General features: G+C 46.5%; 1 protein-coding gene across 2 annotated transcripts in view; it reads right to left on the bottom strand.

The window, feature by feature from the left end:
* RASGEF1C (RasGEF domain family member 1C) overlaps window positions 1-22,616 on the bottom strand; it is an 84,178-nt gene that overhangs the window by 37,021 nt on the left and 24,541 nt on the right. The gene's annotated exons all lie outside the window — the stretch shown is intronic.

Below are 22,616 nucleotides of genomic sequence, written 5' to 3'. Positions count from 1 at the left end.
TTTCTCTATCCAAACCTCCTCTGGGCAGGGGTCGGGGCATGTGCTCTGACCTGGCACTGTATCAAGGGCCTGGCCTACAGCAGGAGCCCGTCCACGCATGTGCAGTGCAGCCTTTCCCAGGCTCTTCTACGGACCCGATAGGCCAGTCTTCCTGAACAAAGCCTGCCAGGGCCTTCACAGCAGCCAGGCCTGGCCAAGCCTGGGACTGTTTGACCATCCCCTTTGCCGGACATTCAAGTTGCCCCCACATTCTTAACCATGGAGTCCTGTGGGCTTACCACAGGGACTTCCGAGGGTTTGCCTCCCCATTGCCCTGCTCACCTCGCCCCTGCTGCCCTCATGGCAGACCCTGACACGGGTGACCTGGCCCTGAGAGTAGAGACAGATGGACATGGAGAATCAGAGCTGACACTGGGGATCAGAGGGAGCCCCGTGGAGGGCCGTCCCAAGGCTGTACAGTGTGCAGTGTGCCGGGACTGGGTTACAGACTGGGGAGGGCTCAGGAATCAGTCTAGATGGCAGCCCGGACAGTCCTGGCCCTAGGGACAGCACAACTTTATTTTCCTCCCAGGTGTGCTGGTGCAGACAGGGTGGCGGGGGCCCACCGCTGGCCTCTGCATGAGGACCTCCAGGGAGTGCAAGCCGGCCTCTTCCTCCCTCTAGCAGGGGCTCCAGCCTGCCTGAAGCACAGAGAGGGCAGGGTGTGTGTGTGTCTGAGCTCAGGAGAGGGCAGAAGGCGCCTGCAGAGAGACTTGCCAGGTGGGGGCCAGCGTGCACAAAGGCTCAGCCGAGCTGGGGGCAAATGGCGTGATTGTGGGAGTGTGTGCTCCGGTGGCAGGAGCCAGGCTGTGGGTCCTGGAGGCACAGTGGTGAGAGACCAAGTGGGGGACCAGGGAGAGTGGGGGTGGAGGGGCATCACACACTGGGGTGCGAGAGCAGCCACGTGGAGATGGAGGCCCCCAGCCTCCGGACGCCCCTCCCAGAAGTAAACTGCTTTTGTTAGTTTCTTATCTATCTTTCCAGAGCTTCTTTAAGCAAGGACAAAAAAATATAAATACATATTCCCTCTTTTCGGTCTTTATTACACGAAAAACGTAGCTCATTGTACACATTCTCTTGTATTCTTTTCCCTAACAACTCATTTTGGAGAGCTTTCCCTGGCAGGATAGAACTTGTTCATTCTTTTTACTTTTTAACTGCCTCACAGTGTTCCATTGTTTGGATGGGGATAGTTTTTAAATGCCAGTGATGAAGAAGCTACCCAGTGTCCAGCGATGGATGAACGAATAAGCAAACTGTGGTCCATCCCCACAATGGAATATTATTCAGCCTTGAAAAGGAAGGAAATTCCAACACATGCCACGACATGGATGAACTCTGAGGACATTACACTAAGTGAAATCGGCCAGTGACAAAAGGACAAATACTGTATTATTCCACTTACAGGAAGTCCCTAGAGGAGTCAGATACAGAGAGATAGAAAGTAGAACGGTGGCTGCTGGGGGCTGGGGGAGGAGAGAATGGGGAATTATTATGTAATGGGGACAGAGTTTCAGTTTTACAAGATCAAAAGAATTCTGAAGATGGACAGTGGTGACGGCTGCACTACAATGTGAGTGCACTTAATGCCACTGAACGGGACATTTAAACATGGCTAAGATGCTAAAGTTTATGTAATGTGCATTTTACCACAATTGTTTTAAAAAAAGCCATGATGGGAAATGATGATGGGAAAATTATTTATTGTCACAATTTCCCTTGAAAATCCTTGAAATCACCAGTAAGCCCCCCCCAGCCTGTGCTTCTGTGGACAGAGCCTGCGTGGTGAGGTGAGTGGGCCCGGGAGTCTGGGGCCAGCATGGACGGGCTCTGCGCCGAGCGCCCCCACAGACTGGGTGGCTGGCGGACTGGTTGCTCCGCCCGCGCCCTCTGAAGAGCACTTTCCCGTCCCCTCTCTGCCTTGCTGGGCCGCAGGGCCCTGTGTGTGAGAACAGACATGTGCATGGTATGACTCCAGTGGGCGTCCACTTTATACCCAGTAAATGAACAAGGCTGATGAAAACACCCAGTGCTGCCTGGCAAGTTGGAGCAGCCCTTTAAACCCTGCTGGGTGGGGCTGCATATTGTCATGGTCCCTCTGAATTGTACAAGATTTGGCTCCATGTGCAAAGAGCCTTATGTTCAATAGTGCCCTTTCACCTTAATCCCAATCCTTGGAAATATAACCCAAGAAGATTATCTAAAGAGGAAAAGCATGGAAAGGAGTTTGCTTCGGTGTTAATTATAAGCAGTGAACGAAATCCAGAGTGCTATAGATGATGAACAAAATGAGAATGGACAAGAACATTCTCATACCCGTTAGTGGAGTTTCTGTCATTGTTGAAATGATGGTCATGAAGCCTCGGCGATAACACAGAAACGGGTTCTGGGATAACAAAGTGAACAGGCAGGCAAGGACTGCACATCCGACACAATGCAGACAACCCATTCAAGTGGACGGAACGCCCCGGGCGCTGAACGCTGCGTCATTGATGTGCACACCCCCTTGCCCTGCTGTTGTTTCTGTTTTAATGCCATTCATTCAAGCCGAAGGTAAGCTCAGCCATCAAATGAACCCGAAGCATGAAGGGCCCCAGGAACACCTGCACCAATCCCGGGGTGGGGGTTGGGGCATGCCCGCCCTGTGATGGGGCCACCGAGGGGACTCTGAGAGGAAACATCTTGCTCTGGCTCAGAACTGAGAGTGGCCAAGCCACAGTTTGAACTGCAAAGTCCAATTTCTGACCTGTCCAGCGAGGCCCTCTGCCCCAGGACGAGCAACGCACCATCCCTTCACACACCCTGGACCTGCCTGCCGGGCTCGCCTCCTGACTCCCGGGGCCCCGGGCCTCCTGTCCCCCAGGCCTCGCACTGCATGCTGTCTCGGAGGAGACTGGCTTGCTGCCTGCTGCACCCCCAGGGCCCAGCCCCATGCCTAGCACATACATAGTGGGTGCTGGGTCAAGATGTGTGGCATTCAAGTGACTCAGTGAGGCAGGTGGGAAGCGGTGATGCCTGAAGTCACACAGCGAGCACTGGGGTGGTGAGGGCGGCCCATACGCCAGGCGTTCAAGTGGCGAGTCGGTGGGAGGGAGGAGCTGGGGAGAAGCTCGGGTCTCGGCCTGGGAAGGCTGATAGAGCCACTCCCCGCTCCCTGACCCCACCTCACCCCTTTGCCCTCTCTTCTCACAGATGAGGAAACTGAGGCTCAGAGAGTGAAAGAGTCACAGCTTCCCCCCTCCTAGGCATTCGCTTCTGCCTCCGTTTCCCTGCCCAGCCCCACCCCCTCAGGCGTCTCGGTGTCTCCCCGTGTTTAGGTCTCAGGCCCTGCATCTGGAGGTCCTGGGGCTCCCGAAACAGTTACACCTGGGCAGCCAGCCTGCATTTTGTGGACTAGGCTGGTGGGAAGGCCGGCGGAATGAGGGGAGAGGACCCTGCCCGCCGCCCTGCAGTGGGCGCCCAGTGCCCCACCAGCGCCCAACGGGCCTCCATCCTTCTGGGGCTGCGCACTGGCAGGCCATGTGCTCTGGGCCTCTGGCACCCGCCACGTTTCTGGGACTACATGGCCTATGCTGAACTCCTCTATGGGAGCTGGGGAGATGTGACAAGTGCAGGACATGTCAGGATTACAAGGCAGGCACAGTCCTAAAGGATGATCTTTTTTTCATTCCCCAACTTTTGACGGAGATGTGGGTACCAGAAATATGTAACTTTCTTTTTCATCTGATCATACAAAAGCACGTGGCAGAGGCTGTTGAGGGCCCTGGGGTTCCTCCTCAGTGTGAGGCCGGTAGTGAGCAGCCAGGGCTGTGGCCATGAGGAAACCCAGCTCCTGGGGCCACCACAGGCTCAGACCTTCCAGGTTGAAGAGACACCAGGACTCCTGACTTCTATGTTTTGTATTCTGATTTTAAGAGTGGCAATTTAATTCATTAAAAAAAAAAGAAAAAGCCCCTGTAGGTCTGCCGGATGGTGCAGAGGTTAAGTTTGAGCTCTGCTTGACTGGCCTGGGTTTGCTGGTTTGGATCCGGTGTGGACCTACACATCACTCGTCAAGCCATGCTGTGGTGGCATCCCACATAAAACAGAGGAAGATGGGCACGGATGTTGGCTCAGCTTCAACAATCTTCTTCAACAACAACAACAACAACAACAAAAGCTCCTGTGGGGGCCATACCAGGGGCCAAAAGCACATTTAGAGATAACAGCTCTATTTCCCAGGTGGCCAGTCTACAACTCCCACTCTGTTGTCATGGCCCCTGGCACTGGTGGTTGGCATTAAAAATCAGCAGAAGATGGAAAACTATGGAACCCACGCAAGAGAAGCACATAGGGGTCAGTGCAGCACGTCTTGGGCACTGGAGAGGAGATGATCTCTCGGGCTTCCTTTCCTGGGCAGGCACTGGACCAGCCGTGGCCGAGGGGACAGAGGTAAAGGATACTCCCAGATGGGGACCCCGTGCTGCGGCGGGCTCCTCTGAGCTCTATCAGGTGCCTTCACGCTGAGAACAGGGTGAAGAGTCCCTCCTCCCAGGTTAGGAGAGGAGCTGGTGAGACCACGTGCACAAAGCCCCAGCACGGTGCCTGGGAGAAGACAGGGCCCTCAAGGCGCATCCCCCATGGGCGCTCCCCACCTGCAAGGGCCTGGGACCACAACCCGGTAGTAATTCCAACTGCTAAGGAGGCTCTGTGCCAAAAAAGCCTGTCACCTGGACTCCTGGGCTTCAGCAGGGTGTCCTGGCTGGCAGTGGCCTGATGGCTCTATCCTGCTCGTCCAGCCCCGCAGCTGCGGCGTCTGCTGGGGACTACCCCCGCCAAGTCAGCCTCAGCTGTCGTGGGCCCACAGCTCCACATCAGAGCCACTCCGGCCTTGCCTTGAGATGTAGCAGAAGTTTACACGTTTTCACACTCTCATACCACCATTTCTCCCCACTCCCCCATTATATCTTTTTTAAAATTGTGGTAAAATATGCGTAACACAAAATCTACCGTGTAACCATTTTTAAGGGTACACTTCAGTGGCATTGAGCACATTCACACTGTTGCACAACCATTACCACCATCCATCTCCAGAACTTTCTCATCTTCCCCAACTAAAATTCCATACCCATTAAATAACTCCCCATGCCCCTCCCCCAGCCTCTGGGAACCTCTGTTCTCCTTTCTGTCTCTGTGATTCTGACTACTCGGTACTTCCTCTAAGTGGAATCACACGGTATTTGTCCCTTTGTGGCTGCTTATTTCACTTATCATAATGTCCTCAAGGTTCATTCATGTTACTGCAAATGTCAGAATTTCCTTCCTTTTTAAGAGTGAATAATATTCCATTGTATATTTATACCAAATTTTCTTTATTTATTCACCTGTTAATGGATGTTGGAGTTGCTTCCACCTTTGCCATATAGTTTTCAGCAGTGGCTGCCCCATTGTACATCGCCACCAGCAATGTAAAAGGGTACCAACTTCTCCTCATCAAAGCCAACACATCTTGTTTTCTGTATTTTCTTTTTTTGATTGGCACCTGAGCTAACATCTGTTGCTATGCTTTTCCTTCTTCTCCCCAAGCCCCCTGGTGCATAGTTGTAGATTCTAGCTGTAGGTCCTCTGGTTGTGCTGTGTGGGACGCCACCTCAGCATGGCTTGATGAGCAGTGCTAGGTCTGTGCCCAGGATCCGAACCTACAAAACCTTGGGTTGCTGAAGCAGAGCGCAGGAACTTAACCACTCGGCCATGGGGCGGGCGCCTGTTTTCCGTATTTTTGATAGTAACTGTCCATTACAGTGTGAAGTGGTAACTCACTGTGATTTTGATTTGCATTTCCCTAATGATTAGTGATGGTGAGCATCTTATTGGCCATTTGTATATACCTTCTTTGGAGAAACGTCTGTTCAAGTCCTTGTCCCATTTTTGAATTGAGCTGTTTGATTTTTTCATTGTTGAGTTTTAGGATTTTCTTTATGTATTCTAGATATTAATCCCTCATTACCTTTGTGACTTGTGAACATTTTCTTCTATTCTGTGGGCTGCCTTTTTACTCTGATGGTAGTGTCCTTTGATGCACCAAAGTTTTTCATTTTGATGAAGTCCAGTTTCTCTACTTTTCCTTCTGTTGCTTGTGCCTTTGGTGTCATATGTAAGAAGTCATTGCCAAATACAATGTCATGAAATTTTCCCCCAACGTTTTCTTCTAAAAATTTTGTAATTTCAGCTCTTATGTTTAGGTCTGTGATCCATTTTGAATTAATTTTTATATATGGTGTTAGGTAAGGGTCCAACTTCCTTATTCGTTATGTGGATATCCTGTTTTTCCAGGAGCATTTGTTGAAGAGTGTCCTTTCCCCATTGAATGGTCTTGGCATTCTTGTTGAAAATCATTTGACTATACCCAGGGGTTTATTTCTGGGCTTTCTATTCTGTTCCATTGGTCTACATATCTCTCTTTATGCCAGTACCACACTGTTTTGATCACTGTAGCTTTGTAGTAAATTCTGAAATCAGGAAGCGCAACTCCTCCATATTTTTTTTCCTTTTTCAAGCTTGCTTTGGCTATTCAGAGTCCCTTGAGATTCCACATGAATTTTAGGATGGATTTTTCTATTTCTGCGAAAAGTACCATTGGAATTTTGATACAGATTGCATTAAATCTGTAGATCGCTCTGGATAGTATTGACATCTTAACGACATTAAATCTTCCAATCTATGAACACAGGATGTCTTTCCATTCATTTGTCTTCTCTCATTTTTTTCAGTAATGTTTTGTAGTTTTCAGTGTCTTTTGCCTCTTGGGCTAAGTTGAGGTAAGGATAAGTTCCTAAGTTTACTCTTTTTGACGCTGTTGTAATTGGAACTGTTTTCTTAATTTCCTTTTGGATCGTTCACTGTTGGCGTATTAGTTGTGTAGAAACACAACTGATTCTTTTGCTGTTGATTTGGTATCCTAACTTGCTGATTTGTTAATTAGTTCTAATAGGTTTTTTGTGTGAAATCTTTAGGGCTTTCTACATATAAGACCATGTCATTTGCAAACAACTAATTTTACTTTTTCCTTTCTAATTTGGATGCCATTTATTTCTTTTTCTTGCTCTGGCTAAAATTTCTTGTACTATGTTGAATAGAAGAGGCAAAAACGAACATCCTTGCGTTGTTCCTGATCTTAGAAGAAAAACTTTTTGGTCTTTCACCGTTGAGAATAATGTTAGCCATGGGTTTTTCATATACGGCTTTTATTATGTTGAGGTAGTTTCCTTCTATTCCTAGTTTGTTGAGCGTTTTTATCCTTGAAGCGTATTGAATTTTCTCAAATTTTTTTCTGCATCAATTGAAATGACCATGGGGTTTTTTTCTCCTTTATTCTGTTAATGTGATGTATTATATTAATCGAGTTTCATACGTTGAATTATCCTTGCACTCCAGGAATAAATCCCATTTGCTCGTAGTGTATAATCTGTCTAATACGCTGCTGAATTCAGTTTGCTAGCATTTTGTTGAGGATTTTTGCAACAATGTTCATAAGAGAGAGTGGTCCATAGTTTTCTTTTCTTGCTGTGTCTTTGCCTAGCAAAGTATTAGGAAAATGCTGACCTCACAGAGTGCGTTAGGAAGTGTTCCTTCCTCCTTAATTTTTGGGAAAAGTTCGAGAAGGATTCGTGCTAACTCTTCTTTGAATGTTTGGTAGAACTCACCCAGAAAGGCCACTGGGTCCAAGGCTTGTCTTTGCTGGGAGGCTTTTGATTACTGATTCAATCTCCTTACTAGTTGGAGGTCTGTTTAGATTTTCTCTTTTGTGATTCAGTTTCAGTAGGTTTTATGTTTCTAGGAATTCGTCCATTTCACTAGGTTATCCCATTTGTTCACATATAATTGTTCATAGTAGTTTCTTATAATCCTTTTATTTTTGTAAAATTGGAAGTGGTGTCCCACTTTCATTTCAGATTTTAGTAACTTGAGACTTCTCTCTCTTTTATTGTCAACCTAGCTAAAGGTTTGTCAATTTTGTTAATCTTTTTGAAGAACAAAATTTAGGTTTCATTGATTTTCTCCATTGTTTTTCTCTTCTCTATTTTATTTCTCTCTGCTCTAATCTTTATTAGTACCTTCCTTCTGCTAGCTTTGGGTTTATTTGTTCTACTTTTTCTTTCTAGTTCCTTAAGTTGTAAAGTTGGGTTGTTGATTTGCGATCTCTCTTCTATTTTAACGTAAGTTTTCACAGCTACAAATGTCTGTCTTAGCACTGTTTTCACTGCATCTCATAAGTTTTACTATGTTGTGTTTGCATTTTCATTTGTCTCTAAGGATTTTCTAATTTCCCTTCTTTTCTTCTTTGACCCATTGGTTGTTTAAGAATGCATTGTTTAGTTTCCACAAATTTGTGAATTTTCCAGTTTTCCTTCTATTGTTGATCTCTAACTTCATCTTGTTGTGGTCAGAGAAGATACTTTGTATGATATCTATCTTTTTAAATCTATTCAGACTTGATTTGTGGTCCAACATGTAGTCTATCCTGGAGAATGTTCCCTGTGCTCTAGAAGAATGCGTGTTCTCCTGCTCTTGGGTAGTGTGCTGTATATGTCTATTAGATCTAGTTGGTTTATTGTGTTCTTCAAATCCTCTATTTCCTTACCTATCTTCTGTCTCATTGTTCTATCCATTATTGAGAGTTGGGTATTGAAGTCTCCAGCTATTACTGTAGAACTGTCTATTTGTCCTTTTAATTCTCATAATTTTTGCTTTGTATATTTTTACAGTCTGTTTTTAGTTGTGTAAATGTTCATAGTTGTTATATCTTCTTGCTGGATTGAAACTTCTGTTAATATATGACGTCCTTCCTTATCTCTTGTAAACTTTTTTGATTTAAAGTCTTTTTTTTTTTGCTATTAGTATAACCATCTCACTCTCTTCTTGTTACTATTTACATAAAATATAATTTTCCATCTTTTCGCTTTTAACATACAATCATGTATCACGTGACAACAGGGACACGTTCTAAGAAATGTGTCATTAGGCAATTTTGTTCTTGTGTAAACATCACAGAGTGTACTCACACAAACCCGGATGGTATAGATTACTACACACCTAGGCTATTTGGTACTCATTTTATGAGACCATCGTTGTATATGCAATTTGTCATTGACTGATATGTTATGCAGCACATGACTGTACTTATATTTTTGGATCTAAAATGAGGCTCTTGTAAACAGCATATAGTTGGATCATTTTTTTTTGCTTTTTTTTTTAATCCATTCTGCCAATATCTGTCTTTCTGACTGGAGAGTTTAATCTATTTACATTTAAAATAATAACTGTTAAGAGGGATTTACTTCTGCTATTTTGCTCTTTTTTCTATATGCCTTTAGCTTTTTGTCCCTCATTTCCTGTATTAGTATCTTCTTTTGTGTTTAGTTAGTGTTTTGTTTTGAAATATTTTCTTTTCTCACTTCCTTTTGTTTATATTCTATAGCTTTTTCTTTGTGGTTACCATGGGGATTCTATTTAACATCCTAGAGTTATAACATTCTACTTTGAACATATACTAGCTTAACTTAAATAGCATACAAAACTCTGCCTCTGTAAGCGCTGTCCCTTCCCTGTTTCAGTTGATGTCACAAGATCATATTTTTATGTATTTGGTGTCCAAAAACATAGACTAATAATTATTTTTTTAAAATGCATGTGTCTTAAATCATGTAGAAAACAAAAAGTGGAGTTAAAAACCAAAGTTACCAATATCTAACTTTTATAATTGCCCATGTAGATGTCTATATCAGAGATCTTTATTTCTTCATATGCCTTCAAGTTACTGATTAGTGTCCTTTCATTTCAACCTGAAGGTCTCCCTTTAGTATTTCTTATAAGACAGTTTTAGTGGTAATGAACTCCTTCAGCTTTTGTTTATCTGGGAACGTCTTAATTTCTCCCTCCTTTTTGAAGGACAGTTTTGCTGTATATAGGATTCTTGGTTGACAATGTTTTTACTTTCAGCACTTTGAATATTTCAACCCACTGCCTTCTGGCGTCTAAGGTTTCTGATGAGAAATCTGCCAAAACTCTTATGGAGGGTCCGTTGCATGTGAGGAGTTGCTTCTCTCTTGCTGCTTTCAAGATTCTCTCTCTGTCTTCTAAACAGTTTGATTATAATGTGTCTCATCGTGGGTCTTTTTGAGTTTATCTTACTTGGAGTTTGTTGAGCTTCTTGAATGTTTATATTTATATCTTTCTCCAGATTTGTGAAGTTTTCAACCATCAGTTCTTCAGATAATCTCCCTGCTCCTTTCTCTGTCTCTTCTCCTTCTGGGACTCTCACAGCGTGTATGCTGGTCTGCTTAATGGCGTCCCCTGGGTCCCTTTGGCTCTGTTCACTTTACTTCAACCTTTTTTCTTTCTGTTCCTCAGACCCAATAATTTAAATCATCCTGTCTTCAAGTTCACTGATTCTTCCTTCTGTCTGCTCAAATCTGACTTGGAACATGTCTATTCCAAAGTGAATTTTTCATTTAAGGTGGTGTAATTTTCTGCTCCAAAATGTCTTTTTGGTTCCTTTTTATGTTTTCCATCTCCTTATTAATATTTTTATTTTGTTCATACATAGTTTTTTAACTGACCATTCATCTTTTAACTGACCAGTCCATCATCTGGTCTTTCTCAGAGATGGTTTCTGTTGATCTATTTTGTTTTCCTTTCAACGGTCCATACTTTCCTGTTTCTTTCTATGTCTTGTGATTTTTTTGTTGAAAACTGGATGTTTGAATCTTATAATGTGGTAGCTCTGGAAATAAGATTTCCTCAGTGTTTCCCGTGTTTGTTTTAAGTGTTGCCGGGTGCCTTTGTGCTGGGATCAGCCTGAGGTGCAGACTTAAGGTCTTTTCTGAGCCTGCTCCTTTCCATGAGCATGTGCCATGACTGTTGAAACTCCCCCCATATGGGGTGCTTTTGAATGTTCTAATCCTGGCTCCTAAAAGGAGGAAAAGGGGGAAAAGAAGGAGGAAAAAACCCAGGTTCTGGCCCTTTAAATCCCCTGGAAGCCTCTTCATTCAGTGGGGATTGAAACCACAGTGGCCTGCCCCTGTATCTATACCTCCGTGATCAGATGCAGTGATCAGCATCAGAATCCAGAGCCCTGCTCTTTGGAGTCAAGGTCTTTATTGCCCACCTTGGCTCCTGCGAGCTGCTCCCAGAGCATGTGCATGGCTGCCTGCCGTGAGGCTGAGGGGTGGAGGATGGGTAGCTGCTGCCATGCTAAGACCTGAAATTGACCAAAAGTAACTGGGAAGTCCAAGCTTTCCTCAGGAAGCTTCAAGCCTCTGAAAAGACTCGAGTGCTCAAATAGTTATGTCTCACAGATTCTGCCGGTTCAGCTGTCCTCTAGCTGAGGTGGAATCCTGGTGCTTCCTACTATACTCTCTTCCCTGATGTCCCCCATTATGTCTTTAATTGGATATTGCTATTGGGTTTGGAATATGGATTTTTAAATCTCATTAGTTCTAAGAGTCTTGGGTTTTCCAGAAGGCAATCATGTCTACAATTAATGGTAATTTCATCTCTTCCTTTCTGGTGGTTAAACATCATTCCCTTTTTTTGTCATAATGCATTGCACAAAACTTTCCAGCAGAAACAATACTGGGGAGAATAAACACCTTATACTGTTCTGTCTCTCCATCAGGGTCACGTGTGCTCTGGAGACAGAGCTGAGAGCCCTTCTAGGATGATGTTCCTAGTCCCCCCGCAGCTTTTTGGGAGCAGCTGGGGCCACACAGCCCCTGAATCTGCATGTGTCCTGAAAACCCAGGTCTCTTCCTTCCCCTGCCATGAGAAAGAGCTGCCCAACCCAGAAGGGCCTCCTTAGAGCCCTTGTTTCAGCCTCTGTTCAGTGTTACTTCTATCTTTGCAGGGCCTCTAGGAGCTCTGAGAAGTGGCCTAAGTTCCAAGCTTTTCTCACAGAGTCCAGGCCAGACCTGCACCCCAGGTGAGGTGTCTGGGGCCTCAGCTGGCCCAAGGCATGGTTGAGAGGGCCAAATGTGCATCTTTGCTTGGGACTGCTTCTGATGCATCTGCAGGAACAGGGACAGTCCCTGTGCCCTTAGGGGATGGTGAGCTGAACTCAGGGCCATTTGCAAGGGTCCTGGATAAAGTTCCCATTCCACCTGACCCAGACAGGTTCTGAGTCCCAGAGGTTTCAGTTCAAGAAGAAACAGATTCTGTGTCATGCTTCATGTGTCTTTTGTTCTTATCTTAATCCTTACAAGAAACATATGGGAATGACTGCCCACTTCATAGATGAGCACACCTGGGCCCTGAAGAGTAAAGTGGAATGGACAAGGTTACCAGCTATTGACTAGTACCTGGATCACTGGGCTCCCACCTCCAGCCCCAGCTCCTGGCCCTGGCTCAGGGAAGGGAAATTGGTAAAGGCTGAGTGGAAGACAGACATGGCCCAGATATTCAGCAGGGGAGCTTGGCTCAGTGGCTTGGAGCTTGGGGAGGGCAACTGACTACTGGGAACCCCAAAGTGGCTGAGCCTTCAGGAGGCAGGGAGCCCTCTGAGCAGCCTGTGGTGGACTCAGGTGAAGGAGAGACCTCTGCTCACAGGCAAGCCCTTCCCCAACTCTTATAGGAGCCTCAGGGAAGGAAAGAGTCCACCTGGGGTAGGGGTGGACCATGCCAGCTCAAGCATGGCTGCTCTGAGCAGTGGCAGCATCTTGTTCAGCCCCAATAAACCCTGTGGTCCTTTGCTTCACCCTCCCTGACACAGCCTGGAGCTAAAACACTTACCTCATTCCAGTCTGGGTCCCATGAAGGTCTCCCCGCTGTTCCCTGGCACCTGAAGGGATGCTGTGGGGGTGCCAGGGCCTCCCTCAGGCCTGAACCCAGAGGTTGTGCTTGCCCACGCTGGGAATGCACCTGGCCTTGCCTTCAGGAGGCCACTCAACAGACTTGCCTGTGAGCAGAGGACTGGCCTGAATTATTTGTATACTCCATATAGCCCTGAGCTCCTGCTGACAGAGCCTGCTGCTTCCATATCTCGGGCTCTGAGAGCTCAGAGCCAGGCTTGCAGGCAATCTGTCGAGTGCAGGTTGACAGCAGCAAGACCCACCACAGGTTGGGAACTAAAAATAGAGCTCTTCAAAGAGGGAAAAGTCAGCCACTCTCTTGCTCCATAATCCTAGTCTCTTAATCTTGGTCCACATCCTTGATTACTTTCTGAGGACACACTTCTAGAAGGAGAGGCACTGGGCCGAAGGACATCAGTCCTTTCAAGGGAATCAAAATATACGACCCAATTGCTCCCCTAAACCTGAGCGAAGGGGTTTTGTTTTGGCCTCCCAACCTCCATGCTTCCTGACTTCCAGAACCACTTCTCCACTGGCTGGATCCCTGGTTAGGGTGGGGTGGGCCGGGGGGTAAACTGAGTCCTGGCCCACGAGAGCAGCATCCCCTCTTCCCATCCCTGAGCAGGGGACCCAGGTTATCCAATCAGAGTAAATCCTAGGCCTTGTTTGGACCACAAGAGAGAGGTGTTCTCTTTACTTTTTAAAGAAGTAAACACAAGAGTCTACACAAACACATCTACAATTTAAATAATAATTATTTTTATTGTTATTATAATTACATGAACATCTGTGAACCGATACCCAGGCTAATACGAAGAGCATCATCAGGACCTTAAATCCCTTAAGCACCTTCCCTGATCAAGCTGACTTCTTACCGCCTCAACCTCTAGGTGATGACCATCCTGACTTTCGTGTTAATCATTCTCTTCTTTTCTTTCTAGTTCTACCCACCTCATGTAATCTATCCCCAGGCAATACACCGCCTAGTCTTGAAAATGGAGGGCAAGCACCCACCAGCCTTGCAAGGAGAGGGCAGCACTGCCCCCGCTGGACAGAGGCTCCAGGTGGAGGTGAGCGGAACAGTCTCCTGGTCATGGTCTGCCTTCTGCTTCTCTGGGAGTTGACAAGGCCCCTTCTGGGGAGGTCGTGAGCAAGGTCACGAGCAAGTCTTGGGAAACACAGGGCTCTCCGCAGTCGGGCGCCCGGCAAGACGGAGGTGCACACCAGGCACTGGACACGCAGCAGCAGTGCAGTTAGAGGGAGCGGGCTGCTCTGCACTTTCCGCTTCTGAGCCCACCGTGGCCTCCCTGCAGCCCTCAGGGAAAAGCTGAGAACTTCTGCGAGTGATGTGCGTGCCCTCAGCAGAGCACGAGGGAGAGACCCTCCTCAGCCATGGCCAAGACAAGCCAAGGGCCGATGAGACTCTGGGCCAAGCTCTCCTGGGCCTTCTGTCCTCAGGGTAAGAAGACGGCCGATGGAAGTGGGGTCTTAGTGATGACAGTCCATCTCTTGGGTCCCACTGCTGCAGTGTGGCTCAGCTGCCCTCCAGGTCTGGTGCAGAGCTGCCATCTGGGGATCGCTTTTCATCATCATTTCACCAAGGGATTCCTTCCTCATCTCTCATGTTGGGTCTTCTGCTTCCTCAATCTGTGGTCTTCCACTTTCTTGGTTTGTTCTTTCATTTTGATGGAGATCATCCCCCAGTAGCTTTTGAGAAGGGGTGCTTAGGAAATAAATTTTTCGAGACCTTACATGCCTGGAAATGTTCTCACATCACCATCTTACTTGTTGGTATGGTTGATAGTTCAGCAGGGTATAGAATTCTAAATTAGAAGTCATTTTTCCTCAGAATTTTGAAGACACTGTTTTCTGGCTTCTCTCTGAACTTCGTAGAATTTTTTTGTCACAGTAGGGTGACCAACCATCGTGGCTTGCCCAGGACCATCCTGATTTTAGCGCTGAAAGTCCCAAATCCTAAGAAATCCCTCCGTCCCAGGCAAACCAAGATGGTTGGTCACCCCCATCCCAAGTCTTCTGAAATTTCACAGTGATGTGCCTTGATATGGGTCTTTTCCATCCCTTGTGTGGGGCAGTTTCCAGTCTCTCCAGCTAGAAACTCACACCCTTCAGTGCTGGGAAATTTCATTAAGTCATTCCACTGATGACTTCGTCTCCTTCCTTTTCTGTTTGGAACTCTGAGTATTCATGTCAGACCTTCTGGACTTGTCCTTCAATTTTTAATCTTTTCTCTATTTTCCATTTAAAAAAATCTTATTGAGTAAGCCCTGATTGCCTAGTGGTTAGAGTTCATCATGCTCCAGTTTGGTGGCCTGGGTTTGGTTCTGTTCGCAGAACCATACCACTCGTCTGTCAGTAGCCATGCTGTGGCAGTGGCTCACATAGAAGAACTAGAAGGACTTACAATTATAATATACAACTATGTACTGGGGTTCTGCGGTGGAAGAAAGAAAAAAAGAGGAAGGTTGGCAACAGATGTTAGCTCAGGGTGAATCTGCCAGCAAAAATAAATAAATAAATCTTATTGCTCTGCTTTCTGAGTTTTTCAAGTTTATATTCTAAATCTTCTATTTATTTCTGCTGACATATTTTTAATTTCTGTGAGTTATTTTTTCTTTGAATGCTCCTTATTAAATGTCTAACATTTTGTTCTTTTTTCCTAGATGTAGCATCTTCCCTTACCTCCCTCAGGATATCAGTAACAAGTTTTATTTGAGGTTTCCTTCTCCCTGCATTGCCTCTGTTTCCTCCAGTTTGCCTTTCCCCACTTTGTCCTGGTCTCCGTCTGCCATGTTGAGTGCATTCCTCTGTGTCTGGGAACCCTGGCTGCCAGGTGGAGACTGCACACTCTGAGGGAGCAGGGGGATCTCACTGGGAGGGCTGTTTTGGGGGAACTCTGATACTGGGGTTGGGAAGTGGAGCTGTGGGGGTGACTCCTGACTGTAGCCAGCCACTAATTAATCCTCAGGCTGGGGATTTGACTCCCTCAGCTCTGCTCTCTCATTGGTTCCTCAGCCACCTTCCTAAAGTTTCTTGCTACTGTCACTGCTCCTGTTCTCCCTGTCCTTGTGCTGTGTGTCAACAGAAGTGCCATTACAGTATTTTAGGGGGCTTCGGGGGGACTGAGTGTTCAGCCTGCCCTCCTGATGCTCTCTTCCCAGCAGCACTGGAGGCGGAACAGATGAAGGCCTGAGCTGCTAGCAGCTATCCAGACACCAAAGGGAGGCCGGGCGCCCCGTTCCTGCCCCCTCAAGGCAAGTGGGCCTGAGAGGGGGCAGGAGGACAAGCCTTGAGCACAGTGTGTGGGCCCTGAATCCAGCTGCACCCGAAGTTACCCCGCTGGGAGACTTCATTTATGTGAAATAGAAAATTCCCATGTTTTGTTTTGGTCAATTTGAGCTGAGCCTCTGTCACTACAAGTGGAAAGAATCTTGATACCAAAAACTTCTTCCAGGTGACACTCCTGCCTGCAGGACTCACAGCTGCCCACCTGTGGCCTCATTTATCCCATGCAAGGTGGACAGGGCCACACCAGCGGAACAGTCTCTCTGTGCTAATGTGGAAGTGCTTCCTGCAGATGCCCCCCGTTCCTGGTTGCTCAGCCCAGCACCCCTCCATGTCCCTCCCACAAGAAGCCTTTTGGCTCTGCCTGGGACTTAGGAATAGACAGGGGTCACTGAGGGCTCCAGGGTCCAGTCGAGGCACTCACTTCCTTCCTTGTGCATTTGGCCTCTGGGGCCTCCAGACTGGATGCCCCCTGCTGCCCAGCCACCTGCGCATGTTGTCCTGTGAGCCGAGACAGCATCTCCAGCTGTGAAGGGCTGGGCTCTGTCTTAGGGACACATCCCCTGTGCTGGCCATTGCTTCACACCTGGGATCACTTCACCTGGCCCTGCAGCACAGCCTCCTGGGAAAGACCCATGAGCTTCCCTCACCCAGATTTCTATCCTAACACAGTTCCAGCATCATCTCCGTTATCCATGTCAGCTTTGCCTTTGGGAAGAAAAAACTGGCCCCTTATTTCAGATAAGCTATATACAATATGCCTGTGACCAATAATACAGTGTTAGGAAAACTTTTAAAATGACTTTAAAGCTAACAAATAGAAAATTAATCTCTAGATAGGAGCACAAATGGGAGGAAAAAAGTACGGAGAAGCACATCTACTCCCCACAGAGTCTCATACCAGCAAGAGTCCACACCCGGCCCAAGGACCTGCCTGTGAAAACCAGGATGGTCCCCAGTGTGAATCCACAGATGTGTCCTGCGAGTGGTTTAAGGCATTTATTTTCCTTGGCGTGCTGACATTTCCATATATATTTAGAGTATTTGTATTTACAGTATAACACTAGGTGGTGATATTAGGGAAATGCATCAACAAAAGGGAAGACAGGAAACAGAAGGGGCCCGTGTCCACATTCAGCCAACCTTAGGTCGTGGATACTGAAGGGAGGAGGCGTCTGGCTTAAGAGAGTAACCAATTGCCCCCCACAGCGTTCCCTTTTCCCCACTCACACCACCAGCCTGTGCACGGAACCCTGCAGCCCTGGAGCCCCGAGAGGGGGCGGAAGCAGAGAGCAGAGAAACAGGACTCTCTTCTGGGGCCTCTGCATTTTATATGCCTGGGAGACACATCCGGGATACAGGCAAGGAGGTATCCACCCCCTCACCCCCAATCCCGGCACCCGGCCACCCCACCATGTTGCTCCCGGAGCACCTTTTGAGAGGTGAAAACCAGCCAGACAGGTGAGTGGGCTCTGAAGGTAGAGGAGCCTGAGCCAGTTTCCAAGAGAGCTGGCGAGAAATGGCCATGGGAGGATCTGCCTCCACGAGGCCCAGGATGGCCTGGGAGCTCCCGGTGGCGGGAGGAGCAGGGCAGCCAGAAGGGAATTGCTCCAGAGACCCATGAGGCCCGGCACGTGGTTCCCCCATGTGGACCAGACAGGCTGTGGTTATCGCCATGGGAGCCCTGGGGCCTCTGACATCAAGCTTCTAACCCTAGCTCCCCACACCTTAGGGTCCAGGATGCAGCCCCGGGAGGGCGGATGGCCATACTGACCGGGATCCGAGATCCGAGGAGGCTGGGGGACTGCCAGGGCTCTGAGGGGAATCAGATACAATCTCGCCCCCCCTACATCGCCCTGCTCCTGGAACACAGCACTCTTGTGCCGGCATTTGCAGGTCCCTCTGCCAGGAGCATCCTTCCCTCACTTCACCCGGCTGGCTCTCCAGCATTCAGAGCCTGCTGGGATGCCTCTGGGATACCATGACCTATGAAAAGAAATATATTCATCCTTTATAATAGACTGGTAAATGTAAGTAAACGTTTCTCTGTGTTCTGTGAGCTGCTCTAGCAAATTAATTGAACCGAGGAGGAGGTGGTAGGAACCTCTGATTTATAGCCAGTCGGACAGAAGCACAGTGAGAACCTGGAGTCAGAAGTGGGGCCAGTCTTGCGGGACTGAGCCCTTAACCTGTGCAACCTGATGCGGTCTCCAGGTGGACAGTCAGCATGGCGTTAAACTGTCGGACGCTCACCCGGTGTCGGCAGTGCAGTGAGTGTGAGAACAGCGTGAGGGGAAAGGAGAAACGCGCACCGGAACCTCTCGATCGCATCAGGCAGACCTGCCTGTGGTGGCTCCTCAACGTCACGTCACTGCGGTCATGTTCTCACCGTCCTTGCCACCTACTGAGGTTCTCACTCTGTTTGTTTACTTATTTCTTCTCTGTCTCCCCACAAGACGGCGAGCCCTGGAACATGCTTTCTCACACCCACGGCAGCATCCCCGGTGCTCGGACTGTGCTTGGGCACGTGCAGGATACCTCAAAACACGTCTGAAACAAACGAGTGAGCGGATGGATGACTCTTACCTTCTGCTCACATCTGGCTGTTGACCTGCAGTGTGGCCTTGGTTAGAATGCTTCCCCTCTCTGGGCCTCATTTCTCACTCAACTAGTGGGACCAGGGTGGGAAGGTCCCCGGGGCTGCCTAGCTCTGGACTGCACAGGGACACGAGGACTGTTCAAAGTCACCAGCAACCCGGCTTCCTGCTCACAGGCCCTGCTGCCTTGTTTCTGAAGAGCAGGATGATGTTTTCTTGCCTCTAGCCACCTGGCACCCGCCCATCTTCCTGGGCCATGGAGACTCCACGCAGAGGCTGGGCATTCACCACTGAGTCTCAAAGTGTCAGGGTGAGAATCCAGCTGGGCTGGGAGTGGATAAATTGAGGCCGGCGAGGGGACATTTGCACTCTAGATCCAAGCTCTGGCTTCCAGCCCCGAGGATGCCCACTCCTGGGCGGTGGAGGGAGAGAACAGACCACGTGCCACCATGCAGAGCAAGCCAGGTGGGAGTCTCAGATTCTCAGAGCCCCTATGTGTCACCCTAAACAATCAAAACCAAACAGCCTTTCATTAGTGACATTTGATAAATGGCTCCCTTTGTCCTATTAAGGATTTTTTTTTTACAGGTATGCGTTGTCACAAATAGTTATGTTTATTACTAACTCATATTTTGGTGTTTTAAGCTATTCTAGCTCCGATGCCTTTCCATATACATTTAGAATGACCTCGTCTATATTGACAAAAAATCCTGCTGGGATTTTGACTGGAAGTGCAGTAAATCTGTAGATTAATTTGGGGAGAACTGATAGCTTTACTATGTTGAGTGTTCCCACCCATGAGCACAGTATGTTTTAATGTCATTGATTTCTACATTCCTCTTTATTATTTCCTTCCTTCCCTCTGCTTTGGGTCTATTTGGCTCTTCTCTTTCTAGTTTCTTAAGGTGAAAGTTTTAACTATTGATTTAAGAACTTTCCTCCCTTCTGCGAGAATTAAATGCCATTATTTTCTTTTTAAGCACTGTTTTAGGCCTATCCCACAAATTTTGGCATGTTGTATTTGCATTCTCATTCAGTTCAAAATGACACTTGACACTTCCTCTCTTATCTATGGATAATTCAGAAATGTGTTGTTTAATTTCTAAGTTTTTGGGAATTTTTCTGTCATTGTTCTGTATTTGATTTCTAATCTAATCCCCCTACAGTCAGAGAACATATTTGGTGTTAGCGCAATACTTTTGTAATTGTTAAGGTGTATCTTGTGATCCAAGACACACTGTGTTTTGCTGAATACCCCACGTGCGCTGGCATTCTGTGTATTCTGCTGCTGTTGGGCGGGATGGCGTGTAAATGTCAATCAGATCCAGGCGGTGTTGAGTTCTTCTCCATCCTTGCTGATTTCTGGCTACTAGTTCTAATGAGTAATGGGAGAGGACTATTGAAGTCTCTAACTGTATTTGTGGATTTCTCTATTTTGCTTTTCAGTTCAGTCAGTTTGCTTCAAGTATTTTGAAGTTCTGTTGTTAGGAAAGTACACATTTAGGATGATGTCCTCTTCGTAAATGACCCTTTTTATCATTATGTAATGTCTCTTTTTATCTTTGGTAATTTTCTGAAGTTTATTCTGTTATTAATATCACCACACCAGGTTTCTTTGATTAGTATTTTCATGTTATATCCTTTTTCCATTCTTTCTCTTTGAACTAATCTATGTTATTATATTTGAAATGAGTTTCTTTTAGATAGCATAAAGTTGGATCATGTAAAAAATCCATTCTGACAATTTCTGCCCTTTAATTGGTCTGGTTAAACTGCTTATAATTAATGCACTAATCAGTGTGTTTGGATGAGGGCTGACATTCTATTATTTTTTAAATATCGATTTTATTTTCTGGAGCAGTTTTAGGTTCACAGCAACCATTTTATTTTTTCCTTTTCTTGCCTCTGCTTTTAATTCTTGTTTCCTCTTTTCTGCCTTCTTCTGAATCATCTGAGCAATTTTTAGCGTTCCATTTTGACTTCTCTGTTTGGTTTTTCACTATCTCTGTCCGTGTATTTCTTTTCAAGGTGGCACTAGGGATTACAATAGACATCCTGAACTTTCAACAGCCTCTTTAGAATCAGTATTTCACCACTTCATAGGAAATACAGAAAACGTAACTGCCATGTAGGCGGCTTTACCCTCTCTCATTTATGTTTTAGGCATCTTATTCCTTACATCTACCTACAGCGAAACTGAACCATTCGACAACGTTAGCATCTTTGTTTTCAACCATCAAACATATTTAAAAAATTCAAGAGGAGAACGGTCTATCATGTTTACACAGACACTTATCATTTCCGTCCCTCTTCCTTCTTTCCTGATGTTATAAGTGTCCTTCTGGTGTCATTCCCCTTCACCAGGAGAACTTCCTTTAGCAACGCCAGAGAGCTAATCTGTTGGCAATAAATTCTTAGTTTCCCTTCACCTGAGTATGTCTTACAACATCTGCATTCCTGAAGGATATTTTCTACGGATATAGAATTGTGGGTTGACAGTTCTTTTCTTCCAGCATTTACTCCCGGAATATTGTTCCACTTACTTCTGACCTCTATGGTTTCTAATGAGGAATCCACCGTAATTTGAACTCTTCCCTTATAAGGAAAGCATCATTTTTTTCAGCTTCTTTTTTTCTTTGTCTTTAGTTTTTAGCAATTTGATTTGATGTGTCTGGACGTGAATTTCTTTGTTTTACACTGTTTGGGATTCACCTTCTTTTCGGGTCCTTGAAAATGTGAGTTTATGTCTTTGCCTAAATTGGGAAGTTTTCAGCCATTATTTCATCAAATGCTTTTTCTGCACTGCAGTCTTTCTCCCGTCCTTCTGGGACTCTACTGACATAAATGTTAGACCTTTTGCTATTGTCCCTGAAGCTCTGTTAATTTTTCTTTCAATTTCTCTCTGCTGTTCAGACAGCAAAATTTCCATTGAACTATGTCATAGAACTATGTCATAATATCACTGATCATTTTATCTGTCCTTGCCATTCTGCTACTGAGCCCATCCAGTTAGTTTCTAAATTTTGGTAGTTGCATTTCTCAGTTCTAAGATTTCCATTTGGTTCTTTATGCCTTGTACTTCTTTGCTGAGACTTTCCGTCTTTCCATTTGTTTCAAGAGCATTTGCCCTTACTTATTGGAGCATGTTAATTACAGCTGTCTTAAAGTCTTCATCAGATGATTTGAACAGCTACTTCACCTTAGCGTTGGCATCTGCTCATTATCTTTTCCCATGTGAGTTGAGATTTTCCTAGTTCTTGATATGTCAAGTAATTTTGGATGGGGTTTTAGACATTTTGAACACTATGTTTTCAAATTCTGGGTCTTGTTTACATCCTATGAGAATATTTATGTTTTTGTTTTAGCAGGCAACTGACCTAGTTGGGCTTGTGCCAAAAGTTAGCGTGAAGTTTCTATGGTTGTGGTTTTGATGTTAATTTTCAAAGCCACTGAGTTGGTATTCAGATTTTGTGCCACATAGTGGCCAGCCTGAGACCAGGCCAGTGGTCTGTCTTGTCCTTTAGTTATCAAAGCCCAGGGTGTGCTGTGTGGACTCAGATCCCCACCGGTGCAGCTTGGGGGTGAGCCCAGGAATTCATAAACAACTTTGTGGGGCTGCTCTCCTGAGCTCCTCCCTCTCGACAATCTTTGTGGTATTTTCCAGTTGCCTGGGACTCCCCTTTTGGTCTTCCAGCCAGAGAGCTAGGGCTTTACTCACCCCGCTCTGCCATGCACTCCCACGATTCTTTCTGCATCTGGGGCCACCTGGTAGGAGGTCGGAGGGAGGAGGAGCCAAGGCAGCGCACTCTGCCCGCCGTGGGGCAGCAGCTCCTCCACAGAGAGGCTGTTCCGC

The sequence above is a fragment of the Equus przewalskii genome, chromosome 13, assembly GCF_037783145.1.
Source record: "Equus przewalskii isolate Varuska chromosome 13, EquPr2, whole genome shotgun sequence".
Taxonomy (NCBI): Eukaryota; Metazoa; Chordata; class Mammalia; order Perissodactyla; family Equidae; genus Equus; species Equus przewalskii.
This window is presented reverse-complemented; position numbering and strand designations above follow the sequence as displayed.